General features: G+C 35.2%; 1 long non-coding RNA gene across 1 annotated transcript; it reads left to right on the plus strand.

Annotated features, from left to right (window-relative positions):
- The first annotated feature begins 256 nt into the window (after positions 1 to 256).
- Positions 257 to 2,953, plus strand: LOC135211674 (uncharacterized). The gene is made up of 4 exons (XR_010313701.1): positions 257 to 501; positions 780 to 883; positions 1,764 to 1,866; positions 2,495 to 2,953. It is a non-coding gene; the product is annotated as an uncharacterized LOC135211674 (long non-coding RNA).
- The last annotated feature ends 3,253 nt before the right edge of the window (positions 2,954 to 6,206 follow it).

Consider the following 6,206-nt stretch of genomic DNA (forward strand, 5'->3'; position numbering starts at 1 on the left):
AAAACCTCTTATCTGAGAAAATATCTTCAGGGAATTCAAAACTTCTAATCTGAGAAAATATCTTCAGGCAATACCAAGTTGCCCAAGTATAAATGAGTTGTAGATTTCTGCCCTCAAAGGAACGGTAAACATCTTGAAAAGAGCCCTTGGTTATAAGGCTAGTGGAATATAGAGGTGCAACCAACCCAGGCTGGGAACCATTGCACTCCCGATATAAATTGAAAACTAAGAATGTCTGTGCATAAAATTACACATGCAGTATTTTAAACTTATCTGATATATGCATATATACAACCAGTTTAGTTGTGGTTACCGATGTCTCATATTCTGTCACTGTGACCTGAATAAAGCTTTCCCATTTCAGCCCTGCCCCGCGTTTCTAGGTCTAGTGCATTCATGCGGACAGCGGCAACTGGCAACAATACTAGGAAAGTGAGAACACATATAAACAGGTGATCACCTGACAATCCCATTCCCGCATCGTACTTGCCCACTCCTCAGGTAAACATTATCAGTCGTGATATTAGTTAAGACTATATCTCCAATGTCACATTTCTTTACATGGTAACATTTTAATGTCTGTATTTTGGTTTTTCTTTGATAATGTTTCAGCGATTTGACCGCAACTTCTTTAGTCACTGCGTGATAATAACATGTGAAATTCGATGGAAAGATCTAAAGCTCGTCATTAGATATTAAATACTGACTCTCTATTAGCAGTGTTCATGGTATTAGCAGCGTGCTTGACTCTAAACAAATGACTGTCACTACATCCTCAGATATCGCAGACAACAAGAAGCTGTGCATCATGAAGATTACTTTACTTGTGGTGGTGATTCTCTCTGTTCTTTTGGTTCTGGTGGACACTTCGCCAAGTTTTAGGGTAAGATATCGTCAGTTTTGTATAATTTTGGTATATGTGGTCACTGCATATATATATATATAATAAATAATATATATATATAATCATATATATCTATATATTATATATTAATTATATATATATATATACATATAATATATATACATATATGTATGTATGATACATATAATATATATATATATATATATATAAGATATATATATATATATATATATTTGTGTGTGTGTGTAGAGGATCTGAGTTAAAAAAAATAAAAATACATGCTACGTATGGATGCGCTGTAGTTTGTATACCAGTGCACATATACGCCCATAAAACCCCCAAAAAGTTAAGAAGTCAATGCTACATTTCAGAAGAATTATAGAAAAGCGGTATTTCAGAAAGAGTTCCAGACATCAGCCGTTACGTCACTCCAGTTGATATGCTTCTTAATCTTCTTAATTAACTTCTAGAGCTCTTCCCACTCTTTGGGTGCGCTTGTCTCTGCAATGTCAAAGATCCACATGCAAGAATATGAAGCAATTCTAGTGTCCTGTAGCAGGACTCGAGCTCGCATCCAAAGTATCAGAACGAAGTCAAATTGCCGACCTGACCACGAGTTCGAATCCTACAACAGTACATCAGCGTTACAGCCGTGACTTCATATTCTTACACTTAGATCTACAGCTGGTGACAAGTTTATCCAAGAAGTGTGAAGAATTCAAGAAGTTAAGAGGGCATTGCGGGTATTATAATTAGAAATGTATCTGGTAAAAAGTTGCCATTATATTCAATTATATATATATATGTATACACACACACACACATATATATATATATATATACTACTGCAATATACTGGAAGATATATAAAAAAGTTGTCTCATATTCTTCCCACCAGGCTGGTTCTTTAAACTTGAGAATGAAGCGAAGCCAATGCTGTTCCTGCATACCCTTGGCTCCAGGGAAAAAACATCTCACTTACGACTGCTGCAGGTGTCCTGGTGAGTATATTCGAATGATCATTGGCATTAAGAAAATCAATAAATTATTTATGCAAGTTACAGCCTAGAGTAGAAGTAAACGATTTCTTTGCCACTTTCACCATTGCAGATAGAGCCTCCTAACTAATCACTAAGTAATTTGATGAGAAATGGGCATAAGAAATTATGTAAGGTCTTTTCTTGGGACTCCATAAGATCATAAACGGTCGTCTTGGAACATGCTTAATATGATGAATTCCTGTAAAGCACGGACTTTAAAGTGTGTGCATGCTTTGCAGTTTAGTTTTCTATAAATTTATCTCTTCCAGCAAATTTTCTCTGGTTTAGGATTTGGTTGAAACGCTCTGCACTTGTAGAGTGACGCAAATTAAAAAGGAAAATTTTCGTTTCTTTACCAAGAATACCTACAATATTTTTAATAATAATAATAATAATAATAATAATAATAATAATAATAATAATAATAATAATAATAATAATAATAATAATAATATTTAGTGATGGTTTTTTGTGTGTGTATGTATGCATGTGAGAGAGAGAGAATTCCACGTGTATCAACACATTGTCACCCAATAATGTCAATTAATATTCATTCTTCGTGCTGAATGCAACTATTTTTCTGTCGCAGATAAACCCACACCTTGGCCTCGCCCTAATTTTTAAATGCCGGCCATGCAAACAAAAGTGCAGATGGACCTTAATACTAATTCCCGGGAGCTTCCGGCAACTGCAGATTGAGGGAGAGTCTTGAAGCTATGAAGCATCAGCTCATAAGACGAACTGAGGAAATGCAGTATTCCCCGTGTTTAATGTTGTTGTTTTTGTTATTTTACTTTATAGTGTTATCTGCGGGAATGATTGTATAACCGCATCATTTATTATAGTTAGTCATAGTTTTTCCTTTGTTATTATCTGTGATATATTTAAACTGAAATAAAGGCTGCCAGAAATAAGGAAATTCTTGCTAAGTCCTAGATTCCCACGTAAACTTTTTTGTTGTTTTCTTAAACTTTCTAAACCAGCCAACGAACCGCGAGCAGACACCCATCCACCCAGACTCTGCATCCACCTGCTTTAATTTCAGTGTTCCGGCTTCACGAAAAAGAATAATAGTGCTGCAGTTTGCACTGGAGGTATTTTAAAACGCACTGGGAAATGTGTTGAATTTTCTCCTCTTGTTTAGTTTTGACAGAGAGAGCGCTGATCATTCTTTCATCACATTATAAATCTATAATCAAAACAACCTCATTGTAGAGTACAGCTTTAGAATTACTTTTCCAGAACAAAATGAGACTGAGATAAATAATGCCTCTTTTTAGCATAGTATTGTGAAAATCAATTAGGTTGTTTAGCCGTTAACATTCTTGATTCAGAAATACTTATGTGACACTAATTACGCAACTCCTTAATCCCATCCAACATTTCATTTATCTCATTTCTCATTACCTACATTAAGAATGAAATTGTTTGAAGGTCTTTTTAATTAACGGCAATGCCAAACACGGTAAAGGTAAATGAGACGTGAAGATAAACGGGGAAAAAACGTTTTACAATGAAAGCATTTTCGCAAACTGTCGAGCAAAGAAATGGAGAATAGAAAGGATTTTCATCAAAGAGACAATAACATAAATAAATACAATCAAAGATATACTGCAATGGGCGAAGAAGTCGTTCTAAAGACAAACTCTCTAGCTTACGGCTACTACTACAATACCCCCTGCATGCAGAGGTAATAAGCGCAGTAACAAAGATATATACAAATGGTGCAACAAGTCTATGCCTTAACAATGTAGAACAAAAAGAGCTAAATGTGACTAATGGAATAAGACAGGAATGCAATGGCTCAATCATATTCTTTTCAATAATAACGTACCTGATAATAGAAAAACTGGAATGTATGTACAACAGAAGGTTTTAGAAATATACAACTGGCGGAGTAAGCAGAGTGGAAGTAAATACGAAAAGATAATAGTCAAAGTAGAAATATTAACATGACATTAAGTAACCAGATACTATACCTACGCAATGTTACTCATAAATAAAAAAATTACAGCAGCCGACGTCAATGTGATTGTATTTAGCGGAGCCCGTCATGAGGTGGACTATTTACATGCACAAACGACATATAGGGAGTGTAGTGTGTTTTGATAACCCCATTGGTCATTGATATATTTCACTTCATAAATCCATTTATTATGCATTGATACGATCATGAAAGAAAGATTGCATTAAAGAAATGGGTAGAATTAATGATCGGATGGAAAGATGAATTGCTAATACAAAAGATGAAAGAAAAAGGAAAGGCAAAGATGCTCTGGCCGGAAGAGACTACTGACATAAAAGAAATTGTAAGACAAGGAACAATATACGATCCATTTAAGTGGTTCAGCAACAGGTAGAGTGAATAGGATAGCCGGGGAAAGGCTAGTCCAAAGTATTGGTGGATGACATAATGTTCCCAAGTAGCAGAAAGAAAAGATTAGAGATCACAATATTTGTTTTTAAACCCTTGTTTGTTAAGATCAGCACTATGTCTACTAAATTAAACGTAGAATTAAAAAAAACACAATGAGCAAACGGCAGTATAAAAGGTAAGTAAATTTTATGAACCTACCTAGAAGTGTTACATTGAAAATGAATCTCCAGGAATGAATAGCCTACAGAGAAAAATCAGGAAGGTTGAATACAGGTTAAAGGAAACCGAGACGAAGTAGAAAAAACAGCACCATAAGTGAAACAAAAACTCACTTGAGAACAGTTGTCCCAAAATCATTTGATAGTGTAAAAACATGAAGTTACATCACTGATAAACCGCATGGAAGAATCAGACAATAGCAGCCCGCCATCCTCAGGGGAATGTTGAAGCAAGTTAAATAATATATGCACCAGATTGGGAACTATAGAGGAATTTATAGCATGTGACCTATACAGTCGACTAAGAACATTATATGGTGCTAATGAGGATTAAAAAAATAATAAAAGAAATAATATAGGACCAAGTAAGACCCTCTATGGACAGTGCTGATCACCAAAACCTTAGTAACAAACATACACTCAACACTACAGACAAAAGATTATAAAATCAACTACACACACACACACACACACACACACACACACATATATATATATATATATATATATATATATATATATATATATATTATATGAATGTCTTTTTTTTCCTGTAATACAACAGTATAATATGAAGATAGAAGGCCCATAAAACACTATATTAACGTTGCAACCACACATTTCGAGCACTTCCTTCTATGCTCCTGATTACTGGTAAAATATGGACATAGGATGTCTTACAAGAGCATATATACAAAAACATATGTAGGTGTGGCAGTAAGTCTCTGTTGGTGACCCAGGAAGGGTGGAAATTATACTATTTCCTGGTGATATCTGGCCTCATTAACTCCCGGCTGGCGATTCGTCCGGTGGTTGGATGTTCTTGGACACCTGATTGAGGAGCACCTAAGGATTAGTTCATCGATGTAGTCCGACCACCAGACGAGTCGTCAGCCGGGAGTTAATGAGGCCAGAAATCACCAGGGGGAATAGTTTAATTTCCACCCTTCCTGGGTCACCAACAGAGACTTACTGCCATGCCTACATATGTTTTTGTATATATGCTCTTGTAAGACATCCTATGTCCATATTTTACCAGTGATCAGGAGCACAGAAGGAAGTGCCCGAAATATATGGTTCCAACGTTAAAATAGTGTTTTATGGGCCTTTTATCTTCATATATATATATATATATATATATATATATATATATATATATATATATATATATATATTATATGCTGCTACTTTCAAAATGCATATGAGTTTTGCAACATTTTCAGATTCCTTATTTAGCTTAAAGTTATAGGATGTATTAAAATGCATGTTTAGATTTCGCATAACATAATGTAAAAGTTAATATAACGTAGACTGTGAAAATAGAGAGAGATTAACTTTGTCCATTCCAAGCTAGAAATTGTTTCCACAACTTGTCATCACCTCGAGATTAGAGGAACTCGAGATCTCCATTTTGTTTTGGAAACCTGTCAACATGCCTGATAAGGGACTTCTGTTTGGAACCTGTAGAGAGCATACTGTGTACAAGACTGGTTTCATACTTGTATGTCTTTGCCGATACCATGTGAAGATTTTACGATTTTTCTGTAAAGTTATGTCATATCAGAATCTTCTAGAAAGATTGCACCATCTTTCTCAAGCCCAAAACGTTTTGTGCGAAATCCACTGTTCAGCTTCTGTGCAAAAAGAAAGCATTCATTACAGACTTTAAATTCCTGGCGTTTATAGGTCTCCCCCCCTCCCTCTCT

Source organism: Macrobrachium nipponense, chromosome 4 (genome assembly GCF_015104395.2).
Source record: "Macrobrachium nipponense isolate FS-2020 chromosome 4, ASM1510439v2, whole genome shotgun sequence".
Classification (NCBI taxonomy): Eukaryota; Metazoa; Arthropoda; class Malacostraca; order Decapoda; family Palaemonidae; genus Macrobrachium; species Macrobrachium nipponense.